This window comes from Opisthocomus hoazin, chromosome 12, assembly GCF_030867145.1.
Source record: "Opisthocomus hoazin isolate bOpiHoa1 chromosome 12, bOpiHoa1.hap1, whole genome shotgun sequence".
Classification (NCBI taxonomy): Eukaryota; Metazoa; Chordata; class Aves; order Opisthocomiformes; family Opisthocomidae; genus Opisthocomus; species Opisthocomus hoazin.
This window is the reverse complement of record NC_134425.1, coordinates 5,688,185-5,712,426: the sequence shown is the minus strand read 5'-3', so window position 1 is coordinate 5,712,426 and position 24,242 is coordinate 5,688,185. Positions and strand designations below refer to the sequence as shown.

Here is a 24,242-nt window from a genome sequence, read left to right as displayed (position 1 = left end):
CTGCCAAAACCCTGGCGGGCCCGGCGTTGCCCTGGTGTCCTGGCAGGAGCCCTCGGGGAGGTGGTCTCGCAGCTCCCAGTGAGCATCCCCTCCACGGCAGCATCCCCGGGCCGAGGTGACTGAGGGGCCCGGAGCCCCGCGAGGAGCTGGCACAGGCCTGCGCTGAGCAGTGCCCATGGCCGCCTGCCTCTGCCCGGCTCACCCGTCCTGCCGCCTGTCCCCCGGGGTCCCAACTCCTGACTTTCTTGCTCTATAAATGTAATAACAATAATTATTCTCTCGTTGGACACATAGCCATCTTCTTTGTTTGCAGGCTGAGATAAATAGCATTCAAATCATGGAGTCTGATTCGTGAGTCAGGACGATGGCAGCCCTCCAAAACCTCCTTGCCCATGGAGAGTGTGTTTGTGTGAGAGATAGAGAGTTTCACTCTATGGAGAGTAAGAAACTGGAAGCCAAGTGAGTTAAATAGAAAGCAGATAATTATGTGTAGTTCATTTACTGACTAATGATTGCACCTGGTACGGAGGTTTATGAATTCATTTGATGCTGCATAGGTTCTCAGAAACAATCTCCCTGCTACAAGATAAAAACTAGGCTGGCATTTCTTAACAGGCCAGTGTTTACATTAGTGTTATTCTAAAATTCTGCCTTTTTGGCTCATTTCTTATTTTTTCTCGTGATGTTTCACTTTTCATTGGTTCATCTGGTGTCTCTTGGACAGTGACAGTTGCTCAATGCTGGTCGAGGTTTGGCGTCCCTGCAGAATGAAGCCATCACCTTGCTCCTGAAAGCCAGGCAGTGAATTAAACGTGGTTCTTATCTCCCATCTGCTGCAGCCAAACCTGGCCGCAGAGACTGCACCTTTGGCAGGGGAGCAGCAGGTCACGGCCCTCCTGTCACCGGCAAATTGGTGTCGCCCAGTTGTCACCGCAGCCTGATGCCCTCAGCGGCTGCCAGCTGAATGCCAGCAGACGGTACCCACCTTCCCCTGCTGATGCCTGCCTTGATTTCAGGTTGGAGACCCAAAGATGAAGCCTTGAATGGGGTGAAGAAGCTTGTGCTGTGAAATGCAGCGAATCCCAGCAGCGACGTCTCAGGGTTGACGTCAGCCTGCGTGACGCTGCTCGTGCCTGGTGCTCTCAGCCCCCGAGGCCTGGGCGAGCTGCACTTGGGCACCCTGTCTGCAGGTCTGGAGGGGGGTCTGGGCTGTGTCCAGCAAAGCGGCGTGCCCGAGGCCTCGCTCAGTGCTGGCAGCAGCAGAGATGCTCCCCGAGGTGATGCTCTAGCCAGGTGGTGGAAACAAAAGAGCTCTTCCAGTTGTGTTCCCCATGCACTCGTCAGGTGTAAGCTGGGCCCCTCTCCCAGCCTGTTGACACGCTGAAGGCAGCTCGCCTTAATCACCCCCTCCACCCCACCAAATAAAACTATACACGCAGTTAATTGCTCAGGTCCTCTGTGATGGTGGTTCGTCAAATTTGGCCGTGTTTCCTGCTGAGATGGGACCATGTTATAACTGGGATGCGTTTCTGTATTAGTCAGTTTAAGCACAAGGTACAGGAGAGGTAAATGTACAGCATTTGCACGGGGGGAGAGGGCTACGTCTGCAGGCACTGGGTGAATGCAGAGTTCTATGAGATGCCCTTTCAGACTGACTTTGGGAAAGGAACAAACCAAGACTGACATACAAGGGAAATTTTTGGCAGTTTGAATAGGCGCTATTTAATAAATCATGAGATGATCACAGCGAAGGAAGAAAACCCAATAAGCTGACGGCATTTACGTACACTTTCTGGCATTATTTGCCATGGAGTGTTTGCTGAGGTCTAACACGGTGAAGCTGAGCTCCTGGCTGCCAGTAAAACAGCTGTAGTGTCTGATGTAACTCCCATTGCCGCAAGAACACGCGCTCGGAGGTGTCTCCTTGGAGCTGCCACCAGCCTCAGTGCGTGGTGACGGGAGAGAGCGAACCTGAATGCACTGCGCTCCCGGCAGTCCCTCCACACGCGCCTCTCTGTGGGGTGCCGGCCCCGGGCCTCGCAGCCCTGTGGGCAGGCGGCGGAGGAGATGCTTTCTGCATCTGTGGCAGCACGTAATGAAAACATCAGCAGCAAAAAAAAGGAACCCTGTGCTCTGCTAATTTTGATTGAGCGATTTGTAATTAGAAAAGCCAAAACCAGCTCACCTTGTTCAGGAGTATTCCCATTGACTAAATGCAGTCAGCATGCGCTTTAATTTTGAACCTATGCAATCCTTTTCCGATGAAGATCTGGCAAGCCAGAACAGATTGCAGGCTGCAAGATACTTGCAGGATGATAGTGTTTTACCTGTAGGTGGATCCTCATTTTAGATAGTGAGGTGCAGAGCCAATGAGCCTGATTCATTTCCACGTTACTCCAGTTTTTCAGTGGAATAACATCACTGAATCATCAGCAAAGTCAAATTAACAAATGCTAAAATGTTCTGTGTCTAAGTTTGCAGCATGTGTGGGGAAATAACTAGCTCCTTCTTGCAGGACCATTAACCTGTATGGATTTTTTTCAGTTCAAGATGTATCGAGAATATGTCAGTGTCTACGCTCAAGTTTTACATGTCAAAAAGCCAGTTAAACCCCAATATAACAGCTAGTGTACGTTGATGTGGTGATTAAATTTTTTTTTTGTATTTAGAAAAGGAGAATTTTTGAGAAAAGAAAAAGATGCAATTTTTGATGCCGTTCATTTCTGTGCACCAGATGGGCACTGTGTAAAGCTTAGAAATAGGGTAAGTTAAAAACCTAGTCCTGTTTTCTTTCCAATTTATGAAAATACTCACCAAGCAATTGAAAAGAACTGAGTAATTGCAATCTTTTTGCTAGTAATGCTCTGGAAAAGCCAACTAAAGGCAGTAAGCAAGCTTGCAATTAGTAGTTCTAATTATAAAGTGTATACATAAAACAATGTAGCATCGTAACTAAAGGCCAGATTCAAATGATGCAACAGGAACAGCAGAACATCATATGAAGATGGACAAATGATCCAGCAAGACAAATACTTCTAAATTATCCATTTTTTTGCAATAATAGCAACAAAAAAAGGTAAAATAATAGCAGTGCTTTGTTCTATTTTATGTAACTTTTACAGTAACCCTGTCTCAGTGCCACCTGATGCTCATTGCTTCTGTAGACCGGAGTCTTCCTTGGCTGACGTCCAGCCACAGTGTCAGACTCGGTAATGAGAGAGCGTCACAAGCACGAGCTGCTGTGGGAGCCTGTGTCTCAAGCAGCAGGCTCAGATCATCTATGTCACTTGTCTTTAGCAGGGGACTGCTTCGTGGCTCGCTTCCATTTCCATCACTGAGAGCAGCTATCAAATGCCACACGATTTCTTTTCTTTTTTTTTTCTTTTTTGAGCTTCAGCCCGTGCGCTTTCTAGGTAAGCCAGATTTGTGTCACATGCAAGGCTGTGGAGCCTGAACAAAGACTCCCTTGAGTACAACGCCGGGGCCTGTGCTCAACAGTCTGTGGTGCGTTTAGGTATGAGCACACCCTAAGCTCCACCAAACTACGACAACGCTTTACGTGCTACACGGGAAACGTGAGGCTCCAACGCTACAGAGCAGCATCACTGTGGCTCTCCTCTAGCGAGGCATGTGCAGTAGCAGGGCAGGAATCCGAGCTGCGCTCCTCACAGAACCGCTCTCCAAGGCCTGGATGCAACTAGAGCAGGTGAAGAGACATAATACCTCAGGCAAATGTTTTTATTTATTCTCCCTGGTGCATACATGGCAATCATCCATGCAGTGTGATCCAGGATGCTGAAAACCATTTCATTATGTTCTATAAATAAAGGACTGATGTGGTTCAATTGTATCAATTATGCAACTCTTCTAAGTGGTGTAGTCAAGGGTAAACGCAGGCAAAGGGCACTCCCTTTGTACCCACTTCTACTCTGGGCACTTCTAGTATTTACCTACTCCTTATATACCACAGACCGATGAATCTACCCACTTTTATTTACCGCTCTACCACTGACTCCTCTTTGGTCAAGAGCTTTTCCTATGCACAGATGACGCAACAAAATAGAAAATGGAAGTCCAGACACTGCTATGTGTCTGTTGTGCAAGATGTAAGTGTGGCTGTACAGTAATTTCGAGCAAAGCATCAGTTTTAAACAATGTTTAAACTGAAACCATTATTATGCAATATAATTAATTATGGCTAGAAGGGCATTTGAGGTTAGTTGGCGCTACCTTTGTCCATTTTGTAATTATACCAAGAAGAGGATGACTAAGTTGTGCCTAAGCTAATTGTATCCATTTGGTTTTATCCCTCCTCTTCACCATTGTAAGTCACTTGCTTTCTGAACTGGAAGTTTTTTGGAGGGGTTTGGGTGCGTTTGTGCTGAATACAATGGAGCTCAGTGCTGACTGGGCAGCCTCAGGTAATACTGCAATAGTAGCACTAAGAATAGCAATAACAATTACAGCTCGTCAAAGTGGTTAAGTACAAAACAAATGTCACTTTTTTCTTGCCACTGTTACAGTTACCTACAAAAGATTTATCCTTATCTGCTCCTGCTCTCTGTGTTCTAGGATGCGTTCGTGCAGCTAGAAGATGAAGCTTCACAGCATGACGCGATGTCCTCCAGATGTGCAGCAGACACCTCCAGAGAGCAGCTGAGGACAGCGACAGACGGACACAGCACCGCGCGGCTCCTGCCGAGTGCGCAGAGGAGGGTCAGTATTCGAGGGCCGCACCGTGCGCCTTGGCAGCCCAGGCGGAGGAGCCGGGCACCCCAAGCAGCAGGCAGCCTCCCATGGAGCCCGCTTGGCGCTTTCTGCAGGGCAACTGCCAGCCGTCCCCAGCCCGGGCTGGCGGCCACAGCGCAGACGCGGCACTGTGCGAGGGCTGCTCCTCTGGGCCAGCTGTGTGTGGCCGGTGTCCGAGCCGTGGCGTGACGGCGGGTTACGCGGGCTCTGGAGCCAGGCTGGCTGCCGCAGCCACCCAGCCGCAGCCGCAGAGTGCCGTGGCTGAGTGCAGGAGCTGCGCTGGACCTGAGCTGGCAGGCCCTCGCGCACCGGCCAGACAAGCTGCCCAGAGGTATCTCTCTTTTGAATGTTACCTGGCCACGCAGGATTAAAAGCAAATCAACAATCAAAAAACAATACCAAAAAATCAAAACCCTAATGACAATAGATTTACCCCAGAAAGGAATTTGCTAACACCATGGTCTTGTTTGGCTACGACAAACTTCAGTTGATAGCTGGAAACTGGACTGCACTTGTGTAAAATAGAACTGCCCGCAAGGGTTGAATGCCATAATTAACAGGCAGTTTTAGAAATTATTGGCTAATGCCATTTAATAGAAATACTGCCAACTATTGTTGTAAAAACTTGTTTTGTTGCTTTGGTGGTAATATAAAATGACTCAACACGGCTTCACTGGGGAGAGATACCTTTGTCTGTTACATATCATTACCTACATTTTTAGAGTGGTTTAATATGACAGTACGAATTTTGAAATTTGAATATATTTCCCAAAACTAACTAGAGGGGCAACTGCCTCCTGAGTAACCACAATATCAGTGATATAGCCTGGCCTGTCTACCATAACATGGCATTACTGACCCAGTCCCACTCCCACAGCAGCCAAGGTAGCTTTGCTGACAGTGTTTCAGCAGTAGTAAGTTTAAATGTTTCTGTAACAGGCAAATATGTTCATGTAAGCCTGAGCAACTCCATCTGGAGCATTTCCCTTGCAGTGTGTTAAGTATCACTCAGAGAATTAATCCACATTTTTGGTAACAAACTGCCTGGACCATACAGGAGAATACAGGTAGCTCTGACATAACGTGCTCTGCTCACGTGATGCAGCCGTTGTGTCACCTCAGAACATGTTCACAATGCTGCAATAGTGACTGAAAGGTTATTTCTCAAACCATGTCACCCAGAAGGTAGCAGCTGAAAAGTTTCTGTTTGGTTGCTAAAGAGTGGAAAGCAACAGATGGATATTGGCAAATCTCCGATGAGGCATGATGTGGATGTTGCACACCTCAGCCTAATGCCCACCTTCACTTCAGGGACAGGAGAAACCAGACCTGCAGACACGCTCATCGCCTCCTGGTTTGAGAGTTCCCACTCGTCTTGTTTGGAAATGAACTGCAGAACCTCCCTGCTTTCTGTTTACTGCACGGAGGGCCTGCAGTCCCTCAGTGCATCCGAAGAGTCAGTACTTGCACCCCTGTTACAGCATTTGATGATGCCTTTTAGTGTATAGATTTAAAAGAAAAGGCAACCCCTGCGGAGACTGGCCTTCCTGGTACAAGAAGGGGAGGTAAAGCCCTCTCTCTAAGCAGCCCAAAGGCGAGGCACCGCTTGTGTTGGGGAGGGCTGGACAGCGTGCGTGTCTGGCGCACCAAGCCCGGGTCACCTCACCGCAGCTGCACTGGGCTCTCGAGGGCCGGGCGCAGGCAGCCAGAGGCTGTCAGACGGAACCAGAGCTCCCAAAGGCTGGCCTCTGGCTGCAGCCATCGGCGAGCACGATCACCCAGACGCTTGGCTCGGCGCTGAGCCAAGGGGAGGCTACAGCTGGTCCTGATGAGGTGTTCGGGAGCATCCCCAGTGGGGATGGGCTCCACGCAGCCTGCACCAGGAGATGGCTGGACTCCCCAGGGGACCCCTGGTTCCACCCAGAGGGCTCCCGCGGGCCTTCCTGCAGACTGTGTCACGGCCGGAGCCCCCGGCTGAGCAGCTGAAGGTGCCCTAGAGCCCCTCGCCTTGCTCCTCCCGCCCAGGGAGAGCCCTGCACGCTGGGGGCTGGGGCTTCTGTTAAAAGTTTTCCACTTTGCACCAACAGCCTCCTGCGCAGATGGAGGACACTGAGCAAACAGAAAGCTCCGTGTGAGACGCTGGTGCAAAAGAGGTTCCAAAAGGTGCAGGGAGGAAAAGTTACCTAGTGCTGGTACTATAATGGCTGGGCACCAATGCCATAAATTAAAAGGAAGTGTGTTGGACCTTTTATTTTGCTTGTGTGGTAAACTGTACAGTTAGAGTCTTGAATAAACCTCTTTTGTCAATTTTATTGCCTTTCTGATATAAAAATAAATAAACTTAAACAAAGAAGGAGTGGAGACCTGCCAAGCCAGCCTGGTTCAATAAGAACTGCACTGACAAGGGAATAATTTTGTCCTAAAGCTGAGGGGATAAAACGATAAGCTTTCAGGAGGGCAAAGTCCCTCCAGAAGGAGCTGTGTTTTACACAAGGGGATCTAGAATAAAAGAATTGTAAAAAGAGGACTCTTCCAAAAGCAAAGGAAGAAACAAAAATGCTGTAAAACTTGTGCTATCAGAACTGCTTTCTAGTTTGAAATAGGAGCGTGGCAGGGTAATAGCAATTAGCAGCATTTTAATGATCATTAATGATCATTTAAAAAAATCACAAGTAAATTATACCATCTATTAATTTTTACTAGGCTGAATATAAAATAGACATCAAGAAATCATGCTTTTACTTTGCAATTAATCTTAGCAGTGAGGTCTAGGCTTACCACTCCGATGCCAACATGGGAGCGTGCAGTCAGCAGCAACACATGGTTACTGCTGGGCAGAGGTGAATCAGCTGCTTTCTGTCGTGGGGCCAAGAGGAGACCCTCAGGCCATCTGCCAGAGGCGGGCGGGGAGGCGAAGGAGAGTGTCGCTTCCCTGCTAGGCTCCCATCAGGGCACCACACCTTGCGATAGTGTCTCAGTAACAAGCAAACAACTTTCAATGACATGGTGTTGCTGCAGGAGGGTGACCCGGCAAACCAGCTTTCACTGACGCACGTGGGACTGCGGCGCACAGGTACTCGCACTCACCTTGGGACCCTGGAAACCTCAGCCTGCCGTGCAGAGGAATCCAAACTCAGAGACTGTGTCTCCTTCATTAGAGATGCACGTGGCTCCACAGCAGCGCTGTCGCTACACGAATGTCCCGTTTGCTTTTCTGTGCATCACTGTTAAAAGTCTTCCCGTGTGCTAGTAAGGACATTACAAATGCAAGTCCATCATAGAAACACAATCACACTAGTATGGGTACAACACAAGATGACAGCATTATGTATGTTTCTTCTAATTAGCAAGACATGCCCAAGTGTTCCTACAGAGCCGTTACCTCCTGCCACTGCGCCTGGCTCAGCTGCAATTACGCGGTCCGGTTGCAGTTCCAGGGGATGTGTCTGCTCTGCCAAGCCTTTCCAGCCATGGAGGCCCCGGAGAATCCCACAAGGCCCTCCATGAGGCCAGCCCATCCTGACCAGCACTTCCAGGAGTTTTGTTTTCCACAGATATGGAGTGATTTGGGGGATGTCGCAGGCATCTCCCTGGCTGGGAGCAGGTGGCGTGGCTGCAGCCAGGCCCTTGTAGCAGGAATGAGCCTCAAGCCACCCAAGGGTGTGCCAGCTTGGCCAAGCAGCATTCGTACTGCACTGGCCCCACAGTCAGACCTGGTGGCTTTCCAACCATTTTGTTTCTTACGTTCTGTAGTAGTACTTACCTCGGTATTCTACTGCAGACCTCAGTGAACCAAAGTTATACCCAGTGAAACTCAGCCATTTTCTGTGAATCCAAACTACTACAGGCCCTTGTGCAAATGAGTACATTACCCTTTCTTCTTCCTGGTTTTTCCCTTTCACTCAGACTAGTTGAATCCTTACCAGGTGCCAGGATCTGACACTACCATACTCTACTGGCCATTGGCCTGGTAGCCTCATTCCTCCTCTTGTCCCTTTTCCTACCCTTAGGGCACCTGCCCTGATGTAACACAAAGGCCATGGCAACAACAGCAAGATTGTCCTTGGAGGCAAGGCTGGGAAGAAAGGGATTCCGAACAGAGGAGAAATAGGTGTCTCCTGGTTAGGTTGCGTCTGAGTTTGACCCACTCAGCCACTCCAGACCAAAATTGCCTCAGTCAACACTGCAGACTCATGCTGAAGGTCTCACAAACTCAACAGGCTTCTTCTGAAAGGGATTAACCAAAGCATTAGCAAAGATGAAGATGTCTTATGTAAGATATCAGCACATTTTTCCTGGGAATGTTATGGAGCAAGTCCACACAGAAGCCACGTCCAGATACAAGAAGGCAGCTAGGAACAGCCCACACAGATCTACCACAGACAAATTGTGCCCAGCCAAGGTGGCTGTCATTTGTGCTGGAATGACAGGCTGGATGGGTGAGGTGGGGAACCAGTGGATGTCACTTGCCTTTCACGTGGCCTTTGACATTGTCTCCCATATGGGCCAAACTGGGGTGGTATTGCTTGAACGGATGGACCACAGCCTGGCTTAAAAAAGATCATGGCTGGGCCACAAAGCTCAAAAAATAATAATGGTCAACAACTAGATATTTAATTGGCACTAACAGATGGCATTCTCAAGTGACAACGCTAGGGCCAGTCTTCACCAGCAACCTAGCAACCTGGATGTCAGAGCACAATGGTTCCTCAGCAAGTCTGTGCATGACATTGAACTGAGGTTGTAGGTCATCATGCTGGAGGACAAGGCAGCCTTTCAGGTGATCTTTGGCAACCTGGAAGACAAGCCTGAAAGAAATCTTCTGAAATTCAGCAAGGACAAATGTAAAGTCTGCACCTGACACAGAATAAACCTGTGCAACAGCACAGGCTGAGAACCAAGCAGCTAAAAAGCAGCTTTGCTAAAAAAAAGGACCTGGAATCCTGGTGGACAAAAAGCTAAAGAGGAGTCAGCAGCGTGCGTTTGCAGCGATGATGGCAAATCACACCCTGTCTGAGTGAGAACAGAGCCAGGATCTCCACAGAGGTGCATGGCACAAGAGCAATGACTGCGAGTTGTGGCGAGAGAAATTCCACAGAACATCATAGAAATTTTTCAAAATAAGAGCAGTTAAACTGGAGCAGGTGTCCAGAGAGGTTTGTGAAATCCCCATCCTTGGAGATTTCAAAAACTTAAAGGACAAAGCCCTGAGCAACCTAAGCTAATGTTGAAGAGTGCAGCCCTCCGGATGTCCCCCTTCCGACCAGTATTATTTTGTGGGTTGTTTTGTTGGTTTGGGTTTTTTTTATAGCTGTTGATCAGGGAGACCTTGGATGGAGTTAATGATTCCTCAAAAAGAATCGAAGCTGTTATCCCCATAGCATCACCTGCCAATTATTTATTTATAATACGAATGAACTCTGAGTACGCATCACAAGTCCAGACAGTCAAGAGACTTCACTTCAGAGATGCTGTGTTTAAGGATCAAAGAACTGAACTTTCTCTCTCAGATCTTCAAACTGAGCAGAAAAGAGGTCCTGCCATTAACGCACAGGGCTCAAATTCACAAAAAACTCCTCAGTTCAGAGCTATCATGAGAAAGACTGTTTCTCGGCTTTGTTTTGGATATCTGCAGCTCTCACGCATTCTTGTGGTGGCAACTTAACATGTTGAGAGGCTTTCTGATGAAACCATTGTTTTGGTCTGAAATGTTGTGAAAGCAATGCCTAAGATCCGGCCTCCAAACCCAACTCCTGCCTCAGTATTTGCCTCCCACCAGGATCTGCTTGGTTCAGATAGAGAACCATGGTCCGTCTCTGGTCCCAGATCTACCCTGGCATGGAGGTATGAAGCAGCCCATGTACTTGGGCATGCAGGGGACAACCGTACGGGATCTGACACGATGCTGGGGGGGTGGAACTCTGCTGACCAGGTCAGATAAACAGGGTGTACGTGTGCAGTGCGACCCTACAGCACACATGAGTTGCTGCAGTGGATGTGGCTGAGTCCCACCAACTCGCTATGCTGTGCACTGTTTATGCGCGGCTGTGTCTCCTGCAGCCCAGGCTGCCAAAAGTTCAGAAAAATAGCTAGCTGCCATGAAAAAAAATATTGAAGCTGGTTGCTGAGTCTCAGCAGAACCACACTGCAAATGTGGGGCGGGGATGCATGGGACCATGCCTCCAAACGGTGCTGGCTGCAGTGCCAGGTGTGTCGGAACAGCAGGAGAAGCAAAGGACATGGCACTCTCCAAGAGGGGCCAGGGTGCTGCTACCTGCCAGTCTGTGGAGAGACACCGGTCACTCCTGCGAGTCACAGCCCCACGTGCCTCCCAGCCCCAGAGACCCAGGCAACTCAGCCCTTCTGCAGGCTGTGTCTCATCAGAACAACAAATGCTCAGAAAAGGCACCAGATTTGTCCCCTAGCTCTGCATCAGTTAGGTTCTGTGACACCAAAACCTGGGGCAAGAAGGTAAAAATCAACAAATAAAAGTGAAAACCCAAACATATTTGAAAGTATGTTCAGAAACAAACAAGCAAAACCTCTTATCCAAACAAATCATAGTTAGATCTTGGGTGAGACTGTGTTTATGAAGGTTTCGCCAAGAAGCTTGCTTGGAGATACTTCTCCAGCCTTAACACAACCAGCCTGGACAAGTGCTACTAGAAAACATCTCATTAAAATGCTGTTGTGGTATTTATTTATAGATAGCAATTTACATCACACCCATCACACACACCGATCTGGCAGCTATGATCGCCAACTCGGACTGCTGCTCCCACAGCACTGCCTGCCCCAAATCCACTCCCCGATGCCCCCCGCTCCCTTACCAATACCACGGCTTCCCACTGGATGAATGGGATGTACGCAGCCTGACAGCAGCGTCGCTCTTAATAAGCCTCTCTCTGTCGGCAGTCACCCAGCCCTGCAGCACTCTCCAAATATGCAGGTGGGTATCAGAGATGCAACAGCCCCATCAAGAGCCAGACACACATCTGTGGTGCTTTGTAGCTAGCTGTTCTTGGGTACAGTCACCAGCCACCACAGAGCTCATCCCTGGAGTGGACAGGCAGCTGGAGTCTGCATTTGCTGGAGACTCCAAGGGTCCAGGTGGCTTTGGAATGCATCAAGGATAATACCAGTGAAGCTCATCTGCAAGTCATAGACACCAGTGCAACAGCCAGAGTGATAAAACACCTTACAAGAAAGCGTAGGGTGCGTCTTCAGTGAAGGAAAAAAGTAAAAAAGACTGGAAAAAAAAAAAAGAGGTTAGATGAGGTAGCTGGGACTGCCGGGGGCAAACTGAAATCAGTTTACATTAGAGCAGGTTGCTCTTGATTTCGCTACAGCAGTTGTCACGCTTGGTAAGAATAACAAGCTATTCATACGGCAGCCACCATTGTGCAGCTCAGCACATGCAGCCTAGTGGAAACAAATCCAAGCAAATGCAGTGGCTAGGATGGGACTTCTTTTTTTTAAAAAAGCACATTAAATGGTTATGTAAATAAGTTTCCACTTCAGGCATCTGTGAGAACAATTGTTTCCCTGCAAGAGGATTTTGTTACTGGAGTACCTGATGTTTTACCCTAAATCTGCACTTTAGATTGAATTGCTGGCCTATAAACCCACTGCAGCTCCTAGGTCCTTCCCACTATCTGGCCCCTTCAATCTCCAGCTTCTTTTAATACTTTCAAGCTCATCAGCTATCTAGAGTTCCACCTTCATGCATGCCCAGAACTGCCCCAGTCCTGACAGGGCCAAGCGGCTCAGCCCAATTCACACCTAAGTCTGATCAGGATCCAGAAACTGGGCGTTGCTTTGCCTAAATCCCCTGAGGGCTTTGATCAGGGATTATACGTTACCTGGTGACTGTTTCATGTAAAATGCATAAACAGTCCTGGGAGCAGAGTCCAGAATCTCAAACTCCCATGTGAACCAGTAGGTAGGACAGCCATGCTCCCCTACGTGCACTTGCTTTTCCAGCCCAATGATTCAACAGCACGTTGCACTACAGCAGCAGCTCCTCAGCAGAGAGTGGGCTGGGAGAGCCCAGCGCCCGCCCTGCCCCATAGTTTGGGTGCTCTGCTAGAGGTGGCAGATGGGAACAAAGAGCCCGCGGAGAACAGTGGCCCTGTCTGTCACCTCCTGGCTCCTGGTCATCCAGATTTCAGGTTAGACATCTCTGCTGTGCCAGAAAGGCTGTCTGTGCTCACCTTCCAGAGGAACTGCTGGGCTGGGTCACTGCTGGGTCACCAAGTTTTTACCACTAATGCCACCGCTCATCTTTGGATTCCCATGGCGTTTGCCATCGTGGGCAACATTACAGACTCTCCAGCTAAAAGCAGGGGCAGCTACCAACCGAGCTGTAAGGCATTACAGCTGCTGCTCCAAGACACGTGTCCCCTCCACAGCTCAGCACAAAGCAGCAGCAGGAACACAGTCACTGGTGGGTCCAAGACCACCGCAAGCTACAGAGGGCTGTGGCTGCCGCAGGGCACAGACAAAAGGCTAACACTCATTGCCGTGAAGGTTGGTCGGAATTTTTACTGTGTCGCATGTGTATGCATTGGTCAAATTGTACGGGCCAAACAGGACAGCAGACAAGGAGCAGTCTTCGCGCTTGACCCCTAAAATAGCATAGCACTGTGATCTTGGGCTACTCCTGAAGCATAGCCAGATACCCGACTATCTCTAAATGTATGCAAATATGGCTGTTTATGAGCAAGACCTCTACTAGAAGGGCTGTACAAACTATACAGAAGGCGGCTGGTGGGTAAACAGAGGGTCTCACCTCTGCCACAGGCTGAGGTGCAGCAAGGCACAGTGTTTATGGGCAAACAGAAGAATTTTCTCTGAGGCTGACAATCGCCAGGTGCATGAAGCTCCGAGGTACGAGTTGAGGGAGCATGTCACCATGATATTTTCCGTCAGTGAGGCTTGCTTGGTCCAGCAACAGCAGTGCAGATCTCTGATTCACAGCGCTGTTTGCAGGGCACTAGTATGCCACCCTGTGCAAATCAGTGATGGCTTCAGGGGAAAATTAACAGATGGTCACAGGGCAAAACTCCCGAGGGTTTTTTCCCCTCTCCTCTGTGATAATAGGCTACTTACGATTTTCTGAAACCACCTGCATATTTTCCCAGGCATCCTGGCTACCGGTTAGAACAGAGCGTATGTCTCTGCAGCGGTGCTTGCAGCACTCGGCTTGCTTTTCATTAAATGCCTCTCATTTGTGTGCAAAAGACTGTACAGTCCAGAAGTTCACTGTCACGATGCCACTCGGGAGTGACATGGTGGTGATGACTAAAGCTCAGGCTTGGGTTCAGGGAATACTTAACATTTTCTAGCTAATCTCACCGCTTCAGGAGAGTCACCTGACATCCTGGTACCCCAGCCTTCCCGTTGCTGTAAGGGGAAGAAGTAAATCCTCACTGCTCTTTAGAGCAAGAGTGCAGTGCATCAGTGTTGTTAAAGCCTCCCGCAACTCACTAGGCAACTCAGAAACAACAGATGTTACCCAGAACAAAGCACAGCAAGAGGAAATAGCACAACATCCAGGGACAGGAGCAGAAAGCTCCACCACCCTGGGTGTATACTACTGCAGGAAGGCGGGGATGGGCAGTAAATGTGTATCTCATGAGTAATGAATGCACACATTTTCCATGTGGCATCACCATTCTGCCAGGGCTGCCAGCTAGTAACACTTACTGCTCTCCCTGCCGCGACGTGTGATGTGTGGCACGGCCACGTGCTCCTTCAGTGCAGCGTGGCAGCGCGGGATCTAGGACTGTATGCTGCCATCCTCTTAGCCTTGCTTAAGCTACAAGATATTTGCCCAGATCCCCAGCTCAGTCCGATTTCATAAAAGTGAGCATCAGTTCCGCTGTACTCCCTGCTGCCCACACCCAGGGTTCTGCAATGAACATCCTGCACACACCAGATCAGTTCAAGGCTCTCTGTGAGCTGCGCCATTTGCCAGCCACCCATCTGCAGCCCATCATGCAGGTTACAGACACAGAGGGCAGCACCAGCCATGGCTTCTTCCCCAGGACACGGCATGTCCTCCCCTCGGCTCCTGCCCACCCCTCCGCCTCTGCTCTTGTGTCAATGACACAGAACAGCCAGGCAAACACAGGGATCCAGGGCATCCGAAATACCCCCTTCCCGGCAGCTAGGAGTGACTGGTGCTGGCTTCTGGGGTGTGTGAGCACTCAGTTGCACGAATCCTCTTTCCCTCCCACTACAAACACCCTACCACAGCTCCCAAGTGTTCTTCCCGGTATGCTCTACTGTTCCCTAACATCAGCGTCTGCTGCTCAGCCTCGCTGTCTTCTGCTGGGTGCCAGAAGGGCAGCTCTGTGGAAAGCCATTCCCCCCTTCCCTGCTTGCGTGGCCCTGCCCTGGATGGAGGCCAGCCCTGGTGCCCTCTAGGACTACGGATCTCAGGAAGACTCTTTGCTAGGGCTCTGGCACTGGAGACACGCTCTGAGCTCACAGCCAAACGTCACCTGCTCTGCAGGGAAAGTCTTTCCTCACCAACAACTTCCTTCCCTCCCGCTGGGCTAACAGGCAGTTGGGACTGCCAGAGCAGGGGCTGTTGATTTGTTAAAGCATCGCTGCCTTTCAATTGCATTTCAGGAAGCTAGGAATTGTAGTTTGCAATCTCCATGGTTTCTGTTTCCAAAGGTGACCTCATGCATGTGTGCATGCGTGCATGCCCCTGCTACCTTCCTTCAAGAAATAGCATTCAGAAGGCAAAGCACCCTCGCAAACCGGTGTTGCGGGTGCATGCCAACAGTGCCGTGCTGTCTGCGCTTTGCATGTGTCTGCTCTAGCACCGTGTACATCACATTCCCTACTTTGAGGACTCGATGTGTGCCTCAGGCCAGTACAGTTGAAGGACATGAACACCAAGGATTACAAATGAGAAGCTGTGGTTAGCTGCCAGACAATAAAAGTATTGCTTTTTTGATAAGCACTTTAAGAGGTCTATTAACGGCAAAACCTTTTCTAGTGAATCCTACCTGCAGCCAGTAGGTGAACCCCACAGGACAGACTCCAGCCCTTTTCCAGAATACTGCTCAGTGATTAAAGACAACTGTTGCTTGGAAAATGATTTTTTTTTTTTTTTTTGCAAAAGACAAGGACAGGGCAGGGATTGCAATGCATAAGGTGCACATATGCTCAGTCACTTGGAAGGAGGATGTTCTCTAGCACCCATGTTTGAATTTTAACTGTTAACTGTGAGCCAGGTTCAGAGATGACATAGGTGGTTTCGTAAGCTACATCAGTAACTTAGTGGGGTGGCTGTAAGCAGCCCAGCTACACCACAGCTCTTGACTGGAACAGTTCCATAGGGAAGATGCACAGGTCTGAGCCTAAAGGAGAACTTCCTAGGAGATGAATAATGCCCTATCTGATATTTCAACCTTGGTTGCTTACAGGGTCCTGAGACAAACACTGACAAAAATATGGAAAGGGGTTTTTTTGTTGTTGCTGTTGATGTTGTTCCCCAGTTACAAATCCTCTCCATGGATTTGGAGATGTTGAAAATAATCTATGCAAATGTGGATTATTTTTGAATTGGCATTTTAGTCCAGAACTGGATTGGAAATAATGGCGATGGAAGAAAAGCTAAGCCAGGCTGATTTGTTACAGTAAAGCTGTGTTGTACTTTAGATTACTTATTAACAAACAGCAAATGGGCCTCTGCCTTGACCTTTTTTCATTTGAGCAAATATACTCTTCCTGCCCCCTGTAAACAGCAGTTACTGGTAACTGAGTCACGTACCCCCTCACATCACCAGACTTAGTTTTTTTCATCTGTGGCAAAGATTTTAGTCAAATTGAATTTTGCCAGGCTCACTAAGGTTGTTAGCAGTATTATTAGTCTTAATAATACCAACAGTAATAATAATACTCTGGATCACCGTAAACCTGAAAACATCTACGTACTTCACAAATATTAATTAACAAAACTCAATAGGAGGTCTGAGAAACCAGAAAAAATTGTCAGCCTTGCTTCAGAGGTGAATAGCTGAAAACAGAGCCACAGCAAGCAGAAGTGGCTGTTTACTTGATGAGTTTCAATTAATGGCTCTTCCTTTGGTGTTGTGAAATGCCAGGTGCCCAGCGCCTCTGGCAACACCACCAGGTTAAAAACAGCAGCCCACAGCACGTACCTGGAGCAGCAGAAGCCAGGACTAGGTTTGGGAACTGCAGTCAAAAGGATAGGTTCTTTCCACTGAAAGCCGGGCTTTCAGTAGCTGCGTTGTCAGAATGAGACTATATCTGAGGTGCCCCAGGTGTCTTGTGCATTGGGATCCATGACCACTGGTTCCTTGGGCACTCTGGAAAATCCCACTCCTGCTGATCTTCAGTGAAGCTGAAGACTAAGAACATGCCTAGAACCTGCACAAGTCCCAACAAACCATGGATACCCACTCCTTTGCCAGCCTTTATATTAAACCTTATTGAGTGGAGGAGGCAAACTCTGACAATCACAAGGAACCCCTCTGCAATAGCTGATGACTACTTTTCCTACCTAATTATTTCCCTGACTTCTCTCTACTGGCATTACAGCTCCAGTGGTGGCCAAATCATAACAATGGCACCAAGGAGTTTGCAGTATTCATCTTGGTTGTAAGTTAATTTATCCTGCAGATATCACCCCAATCCATTCTGAATCACCAACGTCGGGCACTCAGTAAACAAGCTGAAAGTTTCATCTAGATTCTTAACCACTGATGTCTAAGAGTCTTTGCAGCAAAGGGGAATTACTTGTGTTAACTGCAGACTCCTCTAAGGTACATTATGCCACAGCGTACAGAGGACTGGACATATAAATTGGAGGAGTGACTTTTTTGTTTCTTTGATTTGTTCAAAAGACTTACCATTTGCAGGCATAGAAAGGACACAGGCAAAGCTGATCTGGATACGTTTTTTGCAGTCAGGAGGACCTGGCGCCAAAAGCAACAGCCTCACAACTGAGAGATCCAGGTGCAGTTTCTCACTCTGACACAGACTGCTCATGTGATCTGGAGCATGTCACGTAACCTGTCTGTCTCCATCTGTAAAATTAGGATAACAGTAGCTAGTTCATGTTAAAGCCTGAAAGATGTCAAAACAGTAAGAAAAAGGGGGTCTATCTACACTGAGCCTTCATCCATCAGTGTCTTCTAAGAGTTACACAAAGCACCACGACCTGACTGGCTCTATTTCCCCATCTATGATGCAATCACTGCGCAACCGTTCACTCTGTGACTGTGCTCACTCCTTATGCACCATGCCTCGTGAAGATGTTCTCTGAGAACCTCTTCTCTTCTCTGGAAAGATGGAGGGCAACCAGATGCTCTAACTTCACAGTCATATTCACCCAACTTACTCCACTCCATCAAGTTCTTTACAGAGTTAGGTTACATAATCTCCAACTTTGCAGTGACCTTGAAGACTCTCATTTGCTGACAATAAATCCCTTTCTCACATGTTCCTGTGATACCCACTATAATTGCTCCTTACAAAAGAGACACAAGCCCTACAGCTGAAATTTCATGAGGTGTTGCTTTTGAGGGCATGGTGGAGCTCATTTTCCTCCACTTCCCTTTGTCTCGGCAGCCCCAGCACCAGCTATTCCTCTGCAGAAACACACTGGTGCCACAGAAGTTTTCAGTCATGTGATGCCTAGTAACTTCAATGGGAGTCCCATAGCTGCCATCCCACACAGCGCTTTGAAGATCCGGGCTCTGTGTTTCATCCCAGATAGACAGTCTATAAAAGTCTCACAAACAATTCAGGCAGAGTCTCTGGCTTGGCCAGCTCTCACCACTGACATGCTATCCTACAGCGGAAGCAGCCCCTGGGCTTACATTTGGGCAGGAATGGAAGTGATGCCACGTCTCTCTGGGAGCCCTCCTAGCCAGCAGATCCTAGAATACACAACACAAGCGAAACAAGGCAGGGGTCCTCTGCGCAGCCCTCTGGTGTTGCACTCTCTGGGCATAACATTTGGCAAACATCAAAGAGGGGCAGGAAGAATCCCCCCCCACCAGCTCAGCAGGAGTTTTGGGGGTTTCTGTGGGGTAAGACATGCTCCATCCAGGCATACACCCTTGGCCTGCAGTCGTTCAGAGACCCACGGAATTATACAGTGCTTTCTGAAGAGCTTTTGTGACTGTGATATAGAAAAAAAAATAATCAAGATCAGGATGAAGGGAAGGCTGCTTGAGTCTGTTGAGAGCCTGAGAAGACACCTTTGCACGGGAGAACTTCCCGCCCACAGGCTGGGGACAGTTGTGTGTAACCTCCGCTTGCCACAGGCACAGCCACTCCGGATTTGTGCAGCCCCCCCTGTCTCCTAACTCTGTCTCACCCAGCTGTGAGGTCTGTGCTCTAGAGACACGGCAGTCTCTGCTGTGGGTCCCGTGCCCTCGCACAGCAGAGAAACAGGACCTGCAATCAGGGACAATCCTACAAGCAGGGAACAGGACCACAGTGCGCGACTACGGTAAGGAAATCAGTACCCTGATGGGTTGCTGAGGTCCCAGGCTCATGGTCACATGGATCCAGTGCAGGTACAAAAGAGCAGGATCACGTCACCACAGCTTGCTGCATCCCTCTTCCTCGCTCCATGCATCCATCAGCTGCCAAGAGCACCTGCCCGGTGGGGCAGGCCTGCTCCACACAGTCCATGGGTGCAGGGGCTGCTCTGCACCTGCAGTGGTGCAACAGCTCGTGTCCTCACCCAACCCTTCCTTACCTTTATCTCAGAAACCAGGCTTGTCGGCAGCTGTCTCCCTGACTGCAGAGCACACCCAGGCGTGCTGTCAGGTGAGCAGGGACAAGCGGAACAGTGTCCCACTGTCACCCTGCTCTCTGTCTCTTGCACAGCTGCAGCAGAGGGTGTAGGATGACCATCACTGGGACTAGCTCAGTGTCCAGCACCTCAGCCCTCTCCTTCTCCGTGGCTCCTCCGTGGAGGTCGCCCTCAGCAGTGCAAAGGGAACAGGAAGGATCTGGAAAGCTCTGTGGCTCTGTGCTGTTTTCATGTCTGTTTACACACGTTCCTCTCTGAATGGGCAGAGGTCTGTGAAACTGCTGATTCATGAACATCTTTGCCATCTGTGGCCTCTGCAAATGAGAGTTCACACTGACCCAAGGATGATTTACTTTTCTTGGCTGTTCATCTCAGACTGATGCTGTCTCCAGTCCCTCAGACTTCGAGGGATTTGGGTAAAAAATAAATATTGTTGAAACTCTTGTGAAGCTGATGAGTTAACTCGGAGCAGTGAAGCATTCAAGTCTCTGACAGAGAAGAGAAAGATGTCAAGAGTTAGTGCTGGGGGATGACATCCTGCCAACTTCATACCCAGCCATCTTCTTTAAATCTACCAGTATCAGCATATTTGCAAAGTCACAGTTTGGAGACCACTGAAGAATGAGCGAGAGCCTCTTACACTCAAGGGCCCTGAGCTGGATCTGAGCGTGGTTTGGAAACAGAGCTTAAGCTGCCAAATACTGCACACATCCATTGCAGACAGGCTACAGCCACCTCCTGTCCTATGACCAGAAAAGCTTTGTTTCCTTCTTCCTCACCCCAGCCATCATCAGCATCTGTTTTTGCAGGTGATTGCAGCTTCAGCCCTACTGCCTTTCCCTCCTTTCTTTTCTCACTGTTCTAACAATCTGTTGTTGCCGATCTACTTTCCCATGAATGGTCACAGTCTCACCAAGTAGGGAAAAGCTGTGGTCAGTGAGATCTCCTGCCAGGGCACGTTATACGACACTCTTGTGGCCAGGCAGCTGCCCCCTTCTTTCCCCCCAGCTACGTCTTCCTACTTGTGAAACCATCCCCTCAGAACCAGAAGAACCCGCTCCAGGGAAAGGTGCCTGAATGGGGCTAGCAAGAATTGGCCCTGAAACTTTGTTATTACAGCTGACACCAGAGTCCAAAAAGGTGCCGCTCAGCTGCACCTCCCACTAACGTCACCAGTGTGGAAGGTGCTTTGCATGCCTCAGTATTAGCCCCGGTGTTATCACAGAAGAAATCATAACCATCACAATAAAATTTTGTAATAACCTCAGTTTAATTAATAGTAAGGAGAAAAAAGTCTTGCCAGGCCAGATGGCAAACTCTTAGTTTCTCACATGATGGCTGTCAAATTACTGTCTCCACAAAAGAACGTCACAGAGCACATTTAATAAACCTGGGAAATGTTTATCAAAGAATCAGTAAAGATCATGGCTGATCCACCAGGATCTGTCCACACGAAGGAGCCAAATGGAGAGCTGAGTTTTAAAGAGTTACAGCCAATAAAGGACTTAAGTGCCCAAAACTAGATGTTAACTGAACTCAGGCACTGAAGCCCCGAGTCACAGAGGTCACTATCTCTCAGCCACCTGCACTCTGTGGTCTCTCCTCAGTTCACATTCAAGTTTTCTGCTTCCGCACCTGCCCAGAACAGCATCTCCACGGAGAGGCACTTAGCGCCATCCTCCACAGGCCTCCAGAGATGAGGCACCCCTTCCCTGAGCGCCCAAAGGCATGGGGTCTTGCAAACCAGCTCCAAGAACACCAAACGCAGCCTGAGGTTCCTCACACCATGAAGCTCTGGTTGCTTCTTTCTAAAACAGAAGCTGCCCACCAGCAGCGGGCAGGGAGAGCAAACATCCCATTAGTGGAAGGCATGGTTTCACTCTGAAGAGCTTCACCCAGAATAGCTGATCGGCCAGCAGTTAGACAGCCTCATGGGAAGTGAGAGATGCGCTCTCTCAGATTGAGGAACGCATTGAACCCAGGTCTCCCACTTCCTCCGCGAATGCTCTAAAATAAAAGACAGTGACTTAGAAGACAGACACCATCCAGAAGGAAGGAGCACTACTCTTGTACTTCCAAGGTATTGCTGGCACTGTCCTCGGGGAGAAGCATGCCATCAGAGTCCTTATAGGACTCAAGCATGAAGTCCTGAGTGAGGTTTCTGTGCTCTGATGGGACGGCAAGGATGTGAGAGTGGAAGAAGATTTCAGAAACACCTGCATTTTCAGTCTGCCCTCTAGATGCCAAACATGCTTTCTGTTTGGGCAAGAGATGTCTCAAAAGTCTAGGTTAGGTCTGGAGGTAGCCCTGATGTGAACAGGGAGAACGAGGGGGAAGGACGGGCTACACCGTCGTACAGCATTCCTGCCCCGGTCCCTGGGAACACACGCTCAGCTGGACTACAGCCTCCTTGGCCGCCCCAGCAGCCTGGCCTGCTGACGCCTCCCCATCGGGGGTGAGGAAGCCATGGCACAGCAGGGCTGCTTTTGGCTCCAGCATCTGGGTCTCACGGCTAGAGGTGGCTGCACCTCCCGTTCGGATAGCTGAGCCCTGTCCTGAGCCTCGCACACCCCGACCCGCAGTCAGTCAGCCCTTCTCTCACGGCTCTGGGGACTGGGGTGCACAAGCGTCTTTCATTTCATCTGCGCTCTCTGGATGAAAGGATGTGGTTCGCTGAAGCTTTATAGGTCTTTCGGCTAGTGAATGGACATGTCCTGTGGGAAACTGTTTTGGCTCTTCTATGTTTTTGCCTTCTGGTGGGACAGGACACTTTGAAAACTGATCTTCCCCCCTTTGTAGAAAATAGGAGAAAAAATGACTTGACACTTTCATACTGCAGTAAAGCACTCTTTAAACTGTACCAAGTAAGTTCTGCCTCATCTGGGTGAAAGTGCATTGTACTTCCATGGCCTTACATGTTATCTTGCAATAACAATAACAACAAGAAAACAAACCTTCTGTATAAAACGAAGCAATAAAAGTGCATCAGTTTCAACTGTTGTCTGGTAATTCCATGCAGGGCATTTTTAGGCCTGTCATGAAAAAAGGCAACGTAACAATTTTTGCAAGCTGTTTCTCTTGGCAGATGGCATTTCCATTTTCAGTGTAACTCACAAGGCTGAAGTGACTGACACCACTCTTCACTTTAGCTAAACCTTACCATAGCTGCTGCAGCCACTGCAGTTCTGCTTTCATGTTGCTGCTAGCACAGGGAGTTTCAGAAGAATTTTGGATTGGCTTGGATACAAGTCTAGCAGGGTGCTACAAATAGAAATAGCAGAAGAAGGTAGCAGAGTAAAAATACACAGTGCTAGATCACGGGTAGAGAAGTAGCGCAGACAGGAAGCCAGCGAAAGGGGTAGGCGCGCTGTTGCTTTCTGCCACTCGTTATGATTTTGAATGCACTCCATTTCCAAATCCCCAGCAAAATTCCCACTTGCATTCACCTCGCCTCCCTCCTTCATATCGACATTGGTAGCCATTCTGGATAAAAAGGCAGCAACGCCAGCAAGGAGAACGGCTGCTTTTAAACCCGCCCTTTCAAAACCGCCCTGTGCATTGCGTAATAGTTCACACGGTCACCACGCTGCAAAGTTTCATCTCACAACAGGTACGGTGGGGCTGAACAACGAACCCTGCGCTTGAACCTTTCTGACCTTTGGGAATACAGGTTTGTAGCCTGGGCTCAACCCATTCATATGGTGGCCCACATCTGACAATCCGGGTGCCTGCAGCCAGGCTGCGTTCATGCACCTAATGGCCTGGCTTGTCTTCCAAGGTGCCAACCACGTCCAGTTCCTACCGACTCCTGCAGGATTCACCAGCCACATTAATTAAGAAATCTGAATATGGATTTAGGAGCCTAACTTTTGGCACTTGGGGTGGAAAACTTTCGCCAATAAGACTGCACAATCCTATTACCATGACAGCTCGGGAATGTGAGAACTCAGCAGTTTGGATGAAGGCGCCACATTAAAAATAGATTAAACTGAAAACAGCCCTTACGGCCTACGGCGCCCAGGACAAGTGTCTGCCAGCTGAAATGCCTTGTAGGTAACCGTTTGCTAGTGAATCAGGTGCTGGCTGAAGGTGCCCACAGTTGCCTCGAGACACAGACAGATTTTTTTTTCCAGAGACACTGTATTATTTTTTTTTTAGCACCACATGAAACTCGGCCGCTCCAGCCCTAAGGGGATCCGTGCAAACCTCCTGCTTGCTCTGGTTCCCATGGCGCTCACATCCACAGAGTTTCACTGTGAATTTCAGCCTCACAAATCTTCAAGCTCAGCCTAGATTTGACCAATTGTGCCAAGCCTGGGCTCCAGCTGTGGAGCAGGACTGTTCCCCTTTCTTTTAACACTACCACATGAAACAATGGAGGAATCAAGTTGCCCTGCTGTGACACAGTACAAATATGATCAGCATCCAGCACAAGGTGGTGGGAGGACTTATTTCCTGGTCCGTTTGCAGCCTGAGGGTGAAACAAAGGGTGAGCTTGTTTCCCTGGCTGGCATCTTCCTGCTAGCCAGGGACAAAAGCCACTTGTCCCTTTGGTTCTCTTGGATCTGCCCAGCAATGACCACAGAGCTTTGCTGACCTGCCAGTGGGCACTTCTGACGGTTGATGGGGTTGCATTTCAGTGGCTCTGCGTTTTCTTCTCCGACAGCTCCCAGAGGACAGT

General features: G+C 49.0%; 2 long non-coding RNA genes across 4 annotated transcripts in view; one reads left to right on the top strand and one right to left on the bottom strand.

The window, feature by feature from the left end:
• The window catches only part of LOC142362791 (uncharacterized), a 165,602-nt gene extending 160,941 nt beyond the window's left edge, over nucleotides 1-4,661 (top strand). The window contains exon 3 of the long non-coding RNA XR_012765291.1: nucleotides 4,573-4,661. This is a non-coding gene — a long non-coding RNA (uncharacterized LOC142362791). The remainder of the gene's footprint in view (nucleotides 1-4,572) is intronic.
• The window catches only part of LOC142362790 (uncharacterized), a 30,979-nt gene continuing 8,433 nt past the window's right edge, over nucleotides 1,697-24,242 (bottom strand). The window contains exons 1-3 of one of the 3 annotated variants that reach the window (XR_012765289.1): nucleotides 19,505-19,890; nucleotides 17,643-17,819; nucleotides 1,697-11,998 (exon numbers count right to left, since the gene is read on the bottom strand). This is a non-coding gene — a long non-coding RNA (uncharacterized LOC142362790). Of the gene's footprint in view, nucleotides 11,999-17,642; nucleotides 17,820-19,504; nucleotides 19,891-24,242 lie in introns of those variants that run through there. The other 2 variants (XR_012765288.1, XR_012765290.1) reach the window with 2 other exon arrangements.